This window comes from Phyllostomus discolor, chromosome 4 (genome assembly GCF_004126475.2).
Source record: "Phyllostomus discolor isolate MPI-MPIP mPhyDis1 chromosome 4, mPhyDis1.pri.v3, whole genome shotgun sequence".
Classification (NCBI taxonomy): Eukaryota; Metazoa; Chordata; class Mammalia; order Chiroptera; family Phyllostomidae; genus Phyllostomus; species Phyllostomus discolor.
The window spans coordinates 197,550,044-197,563,790 of NC_040906.2; positions in this window are offsets into that span (position 1 = coordinate 197,550,044).

Below are 13,747 nucleotides of genomic sequence, written 5' to 3' on the forward strand. Positions count from 1 at the left end.
CAGTAGAGTCACACGCTGGTCACACACAGTGTGGGGAACTTAAGCACAGAAGTGAGCAGAATGAGTGTCAGGCAGCAAGTCCCAGACACTGGCGGGTGCCTGGAGCACCCTCAGTAAGACCTCCGTGGGCTTTCATTTATTCCACTAACCAGGATGCGTGCTGACTCTCACTACAACTTCCTGTGGAAAACAACAGGTGCCACAAAGGGATCACTCAAGTTCATTTTGCAGTATCAGTGTTCTAGGATCTAAAATGAGGAAACAGGGTTTGGGAGGAAATAAACATTGTATCTATGCAGAAAGGAGACAGGATGATAGAAAGTTCTGGAAATCTTAATGCCTTCACAATACTATGCTGTAGTATCTAGTCAACCACTGCCTGGCACAGTCGATAAACCCAACCTTCTTTATTTCATTAACCAGCCAGACCTGCTCAGGATATCAGTTCAAGGGGGCATGAGGTCTTGGGGAGCAGGGGCTCTCCACACATCCTTGTGCCTTCAGGGTCTGCTCCAGACACATCGCCTAGCTCAGCTGGGGAACCACCAGACACCATATTCAGTTCTTCACCTCCAACGTCCCCCATGGTTTCCACACTAGGTCCCTGAGACGTTGTACTTGGGCAACACGGTGCTGTTGAAAAGTATAAAAATCAGTAGGCACATTTACTCAGGTTTCTACACACACAAGTCGAAATATGAACACAGTCAAATATGGGGACCTGATGAGTTATCTCTACAGCCTGTGGAAGGGCCTTCAGTTAGATCATGTGGGATCAAAAGGAGGCGTGTTTTAACACACAGTAATAAGGCACATGAAAATGTCCAACCCCAGGGAGGCTGTGCTGGGGTGTTCTCGCTGCCTGTGAGCGCCTTCTGCATCTTGTTTGTTTCTGAGTCAGTGTCTGTTGACTCATTTTATTCCTGCTTTTGCATCACATTTTGCTGCTTTTTTGCATGTCTGAATATTTTTTGATTGCATGCTTGAATATTATGAATTTTACAGTGTTAAATGTCTATATTTTTAGGGGGCAAAAATAAATAACTGTATAGAAAAATGCAGTCTCTACTATAATGTTTTATTTTCGGGATGGACATTTGAAAAATTATAGCTTTCATACCCAGAACAGAGTAGGAGGTAGAACTGGAAGGTAAAAATTTAAAAAAAAGGGAAAACAATTAGCTCAATATTTTTGTCATCCCGTGAAAAGGAGACATTTTAAAGCCTTTTGGGGTCCATCTCCTACTGAATTTAAAGCAGAAAAATGTGGCCTCTTAGCCCGGGCTCTGTCTGGAGTGAACCACCACGGGCTGCAGGCTCTTCCACCTGTGAGGTATTCACCCCACACAACTGCAGTTGCTGTAAGATGTCCTCGGAGCTGGGTAAAGATTTCTTTTTGCCTTAGGCCTCAGAGAGCTTCAGTAGGCTTGTAATGAGGAGAAACTTTCACAGGTTATAAAGGTGCTCCCTGAAGGTATCATCAAACCTTTTAAATGCTAGTTATTAAAATAATTATGAATATTAAAAATAAACATGCATGCTAATATGAGATAATGCTAACCAACAATTGTGTGTGACTTCAAAGTGTGCCAAACACTTTCCTGTACACGATTTCAAATGGCTACTGTGGAGTGTGGGGGCTCAGCACTAATGAAGTGCATCATTTCTACATAGAGATGGACAGGGGAGAAGGCTTTGGGGAGACCGTGGCTCACCTCACCCAAGCCCTTCCCAGACTAAGTCCTGCCCAAGAGCCGGAGGCCAGCCTGCTGCTTACCTTCCATCCTGCCTGATTTCCACCCAGGATGGGTTTGTTCCATCCAAACACCCAGGGAGAGGATGACTCCGGAAAGAATGGAGCCCAAGACGCCACCGATAATCGATGAAGTATTTTTCTGTGTAGTTGGAGGCAATGCTGAGGACGGTAATGGTGGCACTAAAACAAAAAAGCAAACATCCTATCAAGCATAAAGCACCTAACAGCACCTGTTTTCCCATGACACCCCCACATTTACTGACTCATCATGTGACAGCCACCCTGTTACGTCCAGGGGTAAAAAGATGGAGAGGGGTTGTGCCCTCTCCACAAGGGTCTCACATTCCACTGGGCGAGACAGTAAATGTCCATCTGTTTATAATACAGTTTGCTATGCGTAGACCTTTTTGAGGATGACAGAATTGGGGGTGCTTAATTCTGTCTGAGGAAAGAGGTGGAGGCTTCGTAAGAGGTGACCTTTGACCTGGTTATAGGACAACTAGGACACGGGAAGAAGAGAAGGCCTGGAAGCATTATAATGCAGAGAGATCTGAGGGCCATCTAGTGGTGCCTGATGACTGAATCACTGCCCAGTGCAGGTGGGAACTCCTGTGCTCAGGTCGGTGGGATGGGATTCCGGAAGCCGGTGGGAAAGCCCATGGTAGGCCCTGGCTCTCCACACAGGAAATCCACCACGGAATCAACCAGTCCATCCATCCGTCAAATTTTCCAATACACACACACACACACACACACACACACTGGCACAGACACAAGGAAGGCATTAGACCCTTAATGAGAGCTACCACATTCTCCACATCCTGCTCACTCACCTGGGGGCTCCAGCACTTTCTCCCAGTGGTCTAAGAAGTCCCCAAGCCAGTGATTGCAATCTCCCGTTGAGATCTTCCTGAAATTCTCCACCTGTCTATTGTTCTCCCAGTCCTCCCTGACCTCTCTGTCTCCAGGATTAACAACTGTCTAGTTCCTGCTCATTAGTTCAAAGACGAGGGTGGTCTGTTCACTGATGTTAAACTTCAAGGGCCCACCAGTGCATTGTCCTACTTCACACTGGCAGGACAGCTCGGCCTGCAGGGTGGGGGGACCTGCAGTGCACACACAGGGGCGTCACCCTGCCTCTGAGAGCTCCACAGTCTCCCACAGTCACGCGTGTCCCTGCACATGTAGGGGCTGCAATCTCCTCTGCACGCTGTGCCCTGTTCTCACTCTTAGGTTCACCGTGGCTCTGAGGGTGCACCAGGGTTCAGTCCCTTTCCCCCAAGCCTGTGCCCTCTCCTTACTGCATTGGCCTATCTTGGCCAGACCTCCCTTCACGGTTTCCTTTGCAGTCTCCGTCTGCATGGGCACTGCCCGATGGTTTCTTAAAGTAGGGGCACTTGCAAACCATTCCTGTTCAGATGCATTTTCCGTCAGTGAATGGGAAAACAAACACACATAGGTTATGGAAATGCAGTTTCACTCAGTAAAAGCAAGGATCACATGTATACTTTTAATATGGAAGAGAACACGGTACATGTTCCGCTGCCCTTTCCCCCTGTTACTTACTGGTGAACCTGGGAGACACACAAATGCAAAGCCCCCACAGGGCAATTATACCGAAATTTACTCAGCCAGCCTCTATCTCTGTACATTTAAAGTGTTTCCAGCTACTGCTTTGCAAACAACCCTGCGATAACCATCTATGCACACATTTTTCTAAACTTTTGTGAGTATATTTGCAAAAAAAAATCCTGGAGATAGAATTGCTAGTGAAATGAGTGCATTTTTTACCTCAACAATTTCAAAAACTTCAAAATTGACCAAATATTATAAAATGTGAGCCCTCAGCTTAGCAGCAGGTGGAGGTTCTTTAACTGGCAACAGTGAAAACTGGTCCCACAAGATATTTTGGCAGTGTGTATGAAAAACCTTAAAAATGTAGCCCTGGCTGGCGTAGCTCAGTGGATTGAGCCCAGGCTGGGAACCAAAGTGTCCCAGGTTCGATTCCCAGCCAGGGTACATGCCTGGGTTGCAGGCCATAACCCCCAGCAACCACATATTGATGTTTCTCTCTCTCTCTATCTCCCTCCCTTCCCTCTCTAAAAATAAATAAATAAAATCTTTTTTAAAAAATGTCCAGTCCACCTAGAGAACTGTAAACAATAAATCTGTGTTATCCCCATTGGGCACTGAGGCTGTGGAAGACAGAAACTGCCAGATCCCTGGAAGGTCCTCTTAAAGGGCCCACACACACAGATTTACTCAGACTCACTCCCTGTGAGCTCCAACGTAGAGGCAGCAGAGTGAAAGGCATCGGAGACCTATGAGGCGGAACTGAATTGTCCGGCACCAGGGAGGCAGCTTTCTCCCAAACAGAAGTGCTGGCAAAGGCCACTGTTCATTTCCTGAGCCCTCTCCCAACAGAGACACAGAGCTGGCAGGCAAGCTCCACATCCCAGGTGCCATAAGCCTGGCCGCACTGTTTGCCCCACCCTTCTTATTCCGTGAGGCCCTGCCTCAGCCAGCTGCTGGGCCCACCTAAGGTGTTTGTAGTAGCTTTTTCATGTGGATGTCTTACCTTGGTGAATGCTTCAGATTTTCCTAAATTCTCTCAAACAAGCAGCATCTATCTTCAGTGAGCCCTGTACCTCTCACTAAATTGCCCCAGGCCAGGCACTAGCAACCATCAGCTTTGGTTCACAGCTTGGCCTCTCCTGGGCACCTCCAAGCCCAGCACAAGTAGCAGCCATCTGCAGTTCACTTGGTAGCCTGTGCTGTGTGACCCTGGATGGAACACAGTTGGAGGGTGGCCTTGGACATGCCCATAGCAATCAAGGCTCAACTACAACAGAAGGCTATACACAGCCCACAGAGTGGGAGTGCCCGGGAGAGACCTCTCACACAGGGAGACAATAAAACATGGCCCAAATGAAAGAACAGATCAAAACTCCAGAAAAAGAGCTAAATGAAACAGAATAAGCAATCTGTCAGATGCAGAGTTCAAAACACTGGTGTTAGGGATGCTCAAAAAACTTAGTGACGACCTCAACAGCATAAAACAGAACCAGTCAAAAACAAAGAATACACTATTTGAAATAAAGAATAATTTACAGGGAAACAACAGTAGAGTGGATAAATCTGATAATTAAATCAATGACCTGGAACATAAGGAAGCAAAAATGAACCACACAGAACAAGAAGAAGAAAAGAGAATCCAAAACAAAGAGGACTGTGTAAGCAGCCTGTGGGACAACTTCAAGCATTCCAACATTTGCATCATAGGGGTGCCAGAAGGAGAAGAGAAAGAGCAAGAAATTAGAAATCTATCTGAAAAAAATAATGAAAGGAAATTTCCCTAATTTGGTGAAGGAAATAGACATACAAGTGCAGGAAGCACAGAGAATCCTAAACAAGGTGTATGCAAAGAGGCCCACTCAAAGACACATCATAATTAATATGCTAAAGGTAAAGATAAAGAGAGAATCTTAAAAGCAGAAAGAGAAAATAAAGTTAGTTATCTTCAGGAGAATTCTCATAAGACCATCAGCTGAATTCTGAAAAGAACCTTTGCCGGCAAGAAGGGTTTGGTAAGAAATATTCAAAGACATGAAAAGTAGGGACCTACAGACAAAATTGCTCTACTCATCAAAGCTATCATTTAGAAATGAAGGGCAGATAAAGAGCTTCCCAGACAAGAAAAACACTAGAGGAGTTCATTATTACAAAACCATTATTTTTAAAAGATTTTTATTTATTTATTTTACGGAGGGAAGGGAGGGAGAAAGAGAGAGACAGAGAAACATCAATATGCGGTTGCTGGGGGCCGTGGCCTGCAACCCAGGCATGTGCCCTGACTGGGAATGGAACCTGCGATGCTTTGGTTTGCACCCCACGCTCAATCCACTGAGCTACGCCAGCCAGGGCCCACAAAACCATTATTGTATGAAATATTAAAGGAACTTACTTAAGGAAAAGAAAAAGATCAAAACTATGAATAATAAGATGACAGGAAGTATAAATGTGCCAACAACTGAATCTAAAAAACTAAACAAACAAGAAGAACAAAGACAGAACCATGGATACGGAGAGCATTTGGTGGTTTCCAGATAAGAGGGAAGTGTAGGGGAATGGGTGAAGAAGTGAGGGGATTCAGAAGTACAAATAGGTAGTTGCATAATAGCCCTGTGGATGTAAAGCACAGTATGGGAAATGGAATAGCCAAAGAACTTATATGCATGACCCATGGACATGAACAATGGTGGGGGTAATTGCCAGAGGGAGTGGGGGATGCTGGGTGGAGAGGGCAAAAAGGGGGAAAAATCAGGACAACTATAATAGCATAATCAATGAACTATAATTTAAAAAAGGGTTTACCCATGTTACTGAAGGGGTGAAATGAGGGCAATGTAACAGAAATATGTTACAATGCAATGTAACACATTGCAATATAACATGTGCATTGCATTGTAACATATTTCTGTTGTTTCACCATCCTATGAGCTAAAGGAAAGGAGAAAAAATTTTAATAATAAAGTAAACAAGCAGAAGAAACAGAACCATAGATACAGAGAACATTTTTATGGTTGCCAAATGGGAGGGGCATTGAGGGGATGGATGAAAAAGGCGAAGGGATTAAGTACAGATTGGTCGTTATAGGACGCAAAGTACAATGCAGGGAATAGAGTAGCCCAAGAACTTATCTCACATATGCAGGAGCCATGAACATGGACGACAGTGTGGGGATTGCCTGAGGGAGTGGGGGGAATGGGGTGGAGGCGAGCAATGGGCAGAAAACCTGGACAACTATAACAACATAAGCAATAAAATATAATTAAAATAAAATAAAATAAATACATATGCCAGAATGGGTATGGTATGCAAATCCAGAATGAGCATAAGGTATCTACCAACTGTGCTCTAGGAATAGGAAGGCTGTTTATGAAACTTACATGGAAGCTGGCCACATGACGTTCAAGGTAGGCCACCAGAGAATGTGCCCCTTTGGCATATTGGTCATTTTGAATTAAAGTTACCTAAGAACAGCTGGGTGAAGAAGGACACTCTGACCCTCTTCTGTTTCCCTAAAAACAAAACACACTCCCTGTATCACGAGGGAGAGAGACATCCTTAGCGCAAGACACAGAGAATTTAGACCCATGAAGCCATATAGACAAACCTTATTACTTCATTATGAATTTACTCCTCCAAGCTCAAATGTCTGTCTCATCAATTCTTGACAAATTATTGATTCTTTGTCAAAGGTTATAAAATCTGCCTACTTTGGCTACTTCAGAGGATCTCATATTTCTCTGAGATCCTCTATGTACCAAATTAAAATTTGCTTTTCACATTTAATCCACCTGATGTTACTTTAACTTTTACATCAGCCAGAAGAACTTAAAAGGGTAGAGGAAAAATTCTTCTTCCCTGACAGTGGGAGGGGCCCCAGCATTTTGGAGAAGCTCAGGGGTGGCCGTTCCTGATGGCCGGCTTGGCCGGTGGAGGTGGTGTTCCTGAGACAGGCGCTCAACTGTCAGCAGCAAACACGCTGCCATTATTGAAAAGATCACAAAGGTTGGAATGGTGATCAAGGGCCTGACCCTCAGAAAAATATGCCTTTGGGTCATAAAATACAGTAATCCTAGAGGCAAAATGGGTGAAAGCCAACCCAGAGTGTGCTGGATTTAAAGAATAAAAAGAAAAACAAAACACAAGCATAAAAAAGAAGGTAAAAGCATCCTCCTAAGAAAGAGGCTGATCCTTTGCCCACTTTCCAGAATTGAGCCACTTCTGAGACCTGGAACCCATTACTAGAAAGATGGGACAGGATCCAATAATAAGGACCCTCCAAGTTGATAGCAAAGGCCATGTGGCTATTGACCTGGTGAGTGTGTGCACTGGGGAGCAGAAAACACCCAGACATTCACATTGGGCCTCGTGTGTGAGTTGGTATCATCCCCAGGGATGGGAAGTATCAACATTGGTTCTGTTGGTACAGTGATGCATGGGGGTGGGGCCCAGTAATAAACAGGCAGCTGTCCCGGATCCTGCACACAGACATGTCATTTGGTTCAACAATCTGCATAGTGGTCATTTCACATTCCCCAGATTTGTAACAGGAACAGAAAATCTTTTTGTGCCTGAATTACTTGTGGCACGAGGGCTACACAGTAGGGATATCCTTATTTGTAAGAAACCCTATCTAGTTTGAAAACCTCTGGTGTAATGTCAAGTAATTTCTTACTACTATAAGAAACCCTGTCTTAGAGTAGGGAAGGTTACCTTACATTTTCTCCTCTTTGTTCCAAGTAGAATGTTAAAAAAGTATTTTATTCTCAATGAAATAACGAAGTACCAACCTTAAAACCTCTAAGGAAGCAGGGGTGTATCCCTCTCTTAGCTCCATTTAATTGCCAGCCTGGTGTGAAGACTGTGTATAGCTGGGCATCCGTGAAATATCTCAGGCTTTGCAGACCAGAGTCTGTTGCAACGACTTAGCTCTGATGTTGAGGCATGAGAGCGGTGATAGCCAGTCCCTGAATGGGTGGATGTGGCTGGGCATTCTCTTAGCCATAAGTCCCAGAGGACCAATGACACAGAGGTATCTGTGGTAGGACACAGGGCTATGGGGACTTCATGGCATCCCTGCTGGAGAGTCACAGCACAGTCCCCCAGTGCACAGAGGTAAGGCCATGTCACTTGCAGCAGGGAAATGCCCACCATGGAAAGAGGCTCCTGGTGGAGCACTGGGGCCTGGTAGGGACACGGCTCTGGCTATGGACTCTGGGAGTTGTACGCCAGCAGTGTCATTAGGTCAGACAGGCCCAGCTGTGATGAGTCACCTGATTCTTTGGGCTTTGAAATGATCAGAGTCACAGGGACATATAAGATGCAGAGACAGGTGACCCTGATCTTGACACCAAAAATGTAGCATATGCACTGCCCTCAGGTTACACTGTGACTTCCTGCAGTGTCTCAAGGGCCCCCTGGGACCAGGAATTCAGTCTGCAGAGACCAGGAGAGCGGTGGCCTGTTGCTGCAGGACTCAGGGCCCTCTGACAGTCACTCCACCCAGAGGCCACAGGGCAGCAAACTGTTCTGGGTCTTCAGTGAACAGTGCATAGGTTGGACAGGTCACCCATGTCTGTGACACCCTATATACGCCTAGTAGTGGGTCAGCAAAGTGTTGATAGTGCAGTGGCCATATCTGGTTCCCCATCTGTTTGCATGTTGTCTCTGGCTGGTATGGCACCGTAAATGTGGAGGTGTGTGGTACACACAGAGACAGAAAGAATCATCCTGCGATGATCATAAATAACATTACTATCTGTTCTTTCTCTACAAACACTTTGCAGCCTCCTGCCTAAATCTATGACCATTATATTCTGCTGCCTCCTCAGCAGGTGGAAGGTGTGGGTTTGGGACCAAAGGGGAGAGAGAGAGGGCCCTTCCTTCCCAGCCTTCCCAGGTCATACTTTGGAGAAATGTACTCCCTGTGCCTTCCAGTCCAGATTTCCGGGGCCAGGTGCAGAGGCTTTTGCTGGGTGTGTCCTCAAGCCAGGAGATGAGGTGCCACTTGGAACAGGAAGGGGTTCGGGGCACTTCACAGGTGGGAAGGTATGTGAGGCACTGGTGTTCTTGGGACCCCACAGAATTGTGTCTTCACCTGAAACACCAATTCCAAAGAACCTATGCACCCCAATGTTCACAGCAGCACAATTTACAATAGCCAAGTGCTGGAAGCAATGGAAGTGCCCATCAGTGAATGAGTGGATCAAGAAACTACGGTACATTTACTATGGTACATGGAATACTACACAGCAGAGGGAAAGAGGGAGCTCCTACCCTTGGTGACAGCATGGATGGAGCTGGAGAGCATTATACTGAGTGAAATAAGCAGGCACTAAAAGACAAATACCATATAATCTCATGTATAAGTGGAAGCTAATCAAGAAAATAAGCAAGCAGCAAAACAGAACCAGAGACATGAAAATAAAGAACAACCTGACAATGACCAGAGGGGAGAGGGGAAGGGGATAACGGGAAAGAAGGGAGCAGGGTGGTCAAGGAACGTGAATAAAGGGCCCGTGGACAAAGCCTACAGGAGAGGGGGTGCAGAGAAGGATTGAAGGTGGGAAAGTGGTGGCAGGCAAATGGAGACCAATGTACTTGAACCATAAAAAAATGTGATCTTATAAAAAATTGTGTGATAACCCTGGGTGAGCTGGGTGAGCTGGGTGAGGAGCAGTCTGTCCCTGGGGAGGGAAGTGCTGAAAGGAGTGCATGGGGCTGCAGGTTCAGGGAGCTGCCGCAGAGCAGGCTGGAAAGTTCAAGGGCGGGGAGCCCTGGGGATGATGGAGGGAGGGTTTGTGCACTAAAGTCTTGAGAGCAGGGCAGGGGCCTGTGGTCTGATGTTGGTGCCTGTGGGTGGAGACCCCGCGGGAGCACCCCCTGTTCTGACCACACCTGGGTGCCAGGGGGGGCGCTCATTCCTACTTCTGCAGATGTGGGCTGGTGGGGGTGGGGAGAATGAGTGCTGGGGAGGGAGGTGTTGTGTTGGGAGTGTGTGGGGTGGGGGTTGGTTGTGTGGGGTGTCAACAGGGCTTGTAGGGTTAGTTAAGGAGGCACCTGTCTTTCCTCTGTCCTGGGCTGTGCGGGTGGATGGGGAGAGAAAGTGCGTTGGGAGTGTGCGTGCATGTGAGTGTGAGAGACGGAGTGAGAGAGTGTGCCTGTGGCTCTTGTTCCGAGGGTGGGCCGGTCTCTGCCGTGCTGTTGTGAGCAAGCCTCCGACGGCCCTAGCAGTTGTGGCAGGGTGGGGGTGGGGGGGTGGAGGGCAAGCGTTGCCTTGTGGCTTCAAGCAGGCGTGACCCAACGGTCCACTCTCCTTCCCCTCTCTCCAGCTCCTTGCCTGAGTTTGTACTTCTTCACCCAGGTCGCCTCCCTGTTCGGAAACGAAACCCACGGGAGGGGTGGGGGTGTCGGGAAAAAGGTGGGGCGGGGGGAAAAGGCGGGGCGGGGGCGGGAAGGGAGAGGAAATCTCCGGATACTTTTCCAAGACGCTCTGTGTAGACGCCTCTCGGCAAAGCAGCGTGGCGCTCGGGACGCTGCTCGCCATGGAGCCCGCCCCGTCCAAGTTCAGTCTTGTCCTCCTGGCCCTGGCTGTGCTGCCCGGGTATGCCCGGGCAGGACAATGCGGTCGGATCCTGGCCGGTGAGTTTGGGATGTAACCCTTTGTGGGGTGGTGGAGCAAGGGAGTCCGGGGAAGCGAGGAAGGGAATAGTGGGGTGGAGGGGCATTAGGGGTGCCGATAGGGACGAAGTGCCCAAGGCAGTCCCCAACCTCGCGGCGTGCGGGGACGCTGCCCCTCCTCCGTCCCCTGCGCGGGCTCATCTCGAGTCGCCGTTCTGGCCAGGTGCTTGCGTTCAGGCTAGAGGAGAGGCGGGAAAGCGGTGACTAGGGGCTACTGAGGTGGGGCGCGTCCGCCAGGTAAAGGGAGACGGGAAGGAGGGCGCAGCAAGAAAGGCCGCCGACACAAGCACGTCCCATCCCCAGGCTGCTCTCCTGCCCCGGGTCCCGTCGTTCTCCTGGCGAGTTGGGAGCCTCTGCCCCTGACTGTGGCGTTTCCTCTGGGTCGCGACCCACAGACTGCGGCACCCCGAGATACTGTGCTCTCAGGACTTTCCCAAAAGACCTCCTTCCTCCCCACTGCCATCCCGCCTTGAACTCCCCCGTGGGCTCTGCCGGCAGGTCCCCACACCTGCAGCCCCTGCCAGGCTCTCCCTTCACCAGCCACTTCCCCCTGATGAGCCACGGCTCTGAGCCTTGAACTTACGAAGTGGGTCTGCCTGCAGCCTAGGGTCATTCAGCACCATGTTCTTTGAGGAGTGCTGCTCCCCTCCCCAGCCCACCCTGTTTTGTTACCCAGTTCTTCGGGGTCCCAAGAACATCAGTGTCTCTAATGCCTTCTGATCAGTTCCTCTGCCCAGTGGCTCCCAGTCTCCATCCCCCGACAACACACGCAGCTACAGCCCCTGCTCCTGGCCCACAGATGCTGGAGCAGGAGGGGCAGGGGGCCCATTTTTCCCAAGTGTGATCCTGGGGCTGGTGGTCAGGGAGGGCCCTCCCTCCCTCCCCTTTGGCCCCACACCCACATTTTCTACCCACAGAGGAGGAAGCAGCATATAAAGGCCATTGGTCAGGGCAGCAGGCTGCAAATATCTTCTATAAAGCATTTTATAATGCTTTAGTGTTTCTATAAACAGTACATTTTTTGTTTTTACAGATGTCTTGGTAACTGTCTCTCTAGGCACTGGGCACTTCCCTGGTTATGGTGGAGAAGCAGCCAAGCAACATGCAAACAATTAGGGGACCAGATGTGGCCGCCCTCCCAGTTTGCTCAGCCCAGAGTTAGGGTCCATAGGGAGTGCCACGTATGGGTCACCACGCCTCTATGGAATCATCACCCCGGGAGCCTCTAATGTCTGTTGAAGACTCAGAATCTGCCCTGTCCTGCCTGTGGCTTCTAATGGAGGGAATGGGAGAGGGTGTGGGTCCCACCTGTGGGACCTGTGCTCCCCTTCCCTGTGTGGACTGGTTCCTGGGTGAAGGGGTGTGGGAGACAGTGGGTGAACCATAGGTGTGAGCGCAGGGTGGTGCTGGTACTTTCTGGTGTGAAGATGGGGGCCACCTGCTGCTGCATCTCATTGTTCCCTGTGACCCTGCTCCTTTCTGTGCCAGAAAAGTCACCTCTATCTTATGAGCACACGGCCTGCCTTAGCTAGTGATGCTCATGATGGGCAACTGTGATGTTTCATAGCCGGAGGCCTCATCTCTACCAGGCCATCTCTGAATTCTGTGGATTTCCCTGCTGCCTGTGACATGGCCTTCCTTCTGACCCCAGGGGTCTGTGATGTGATTCTGCAGGGAGGATGCCTTGAAGTCCCCATAGCAACTTCTCCTAGCACAGAGATGCCTCTAGCAACCTAGATTCTGTGGGTCACAGGGCCCAAGTGGAGGGCCCAGCTAACTAATTAACTGATGTATTGTCTACAGCTTCCTCCATGCAACAACAACAGAGTTGAGTAGTTGCAAAGAGACCGGTGGTCTGCACAGCCCAAAATATTCAGTAGCCAGCCATGTACAGAGAGACTCCAGGCCAGACTGTTAGGAAATGGCTCTAGGCTAACGGTCATACACCTTCCCTCTTTAGGGTATAAGGTTGGTACTCACTCTCTCCTTTATCTGAGATAAAATACTGTTTTAACATTCTATTTAGGGAAAAGGAAAGACAGTTTGAGGATATTGTACTTAAATTTCCCTACCATGGGAGCCTTCGGTCCACAAATAGTTCAACAACCACAAAGACTTTTCACTCCTGTAGCAAACCTGGGAAATGTGAAATGGTCACTGTGTGGGTCTGTGGACCAGCAACCCCTCCGTGGGCAGGAGCCGGGGCAGGTGTCTGTTTATCCCCCACCCCCTACGTGCCTCATTGTAGACCCCTAAATTATGTGGACCAACGACCAGAGCAAATGGGAATGTGTGAGAAGCCCCTCCTCCCAGTGCACACCCACCCCTGTGCACCACCTGTGGGTCTTTGGGGAAGGAGTTCCCACTGGCTGTGGTGTTGGGTGGGCCCCTCTCATTGCAGCCCCGCCTCTCTGTCTAGTAATGAGTTCAGGGTCTGAGAAGTGGCTCAGCTCTGGGAACTAGCCCAAGGATTCGTTCTTTTGTTGGGAGGACATTTCAACCTCCTCCTCATCCCTCCTTATGTCTTGTCTCTGTTGTAATTATTCAAATCCATCTGTAAGTATTTAGGATGATGCACCATTTGTTTTAGCTCTAAGATCACCCTGTTTTATGAGCCATATGCATTGCTGTGTGGTTGAGTCATGTCTGGATTTCCGACTTTCTGAATCCTTCTGATCACGTTACCTCCTTTGCTCCTGATGTAGAGCACCTGTACCTGTGATTTGTTATGTTGACATTTGC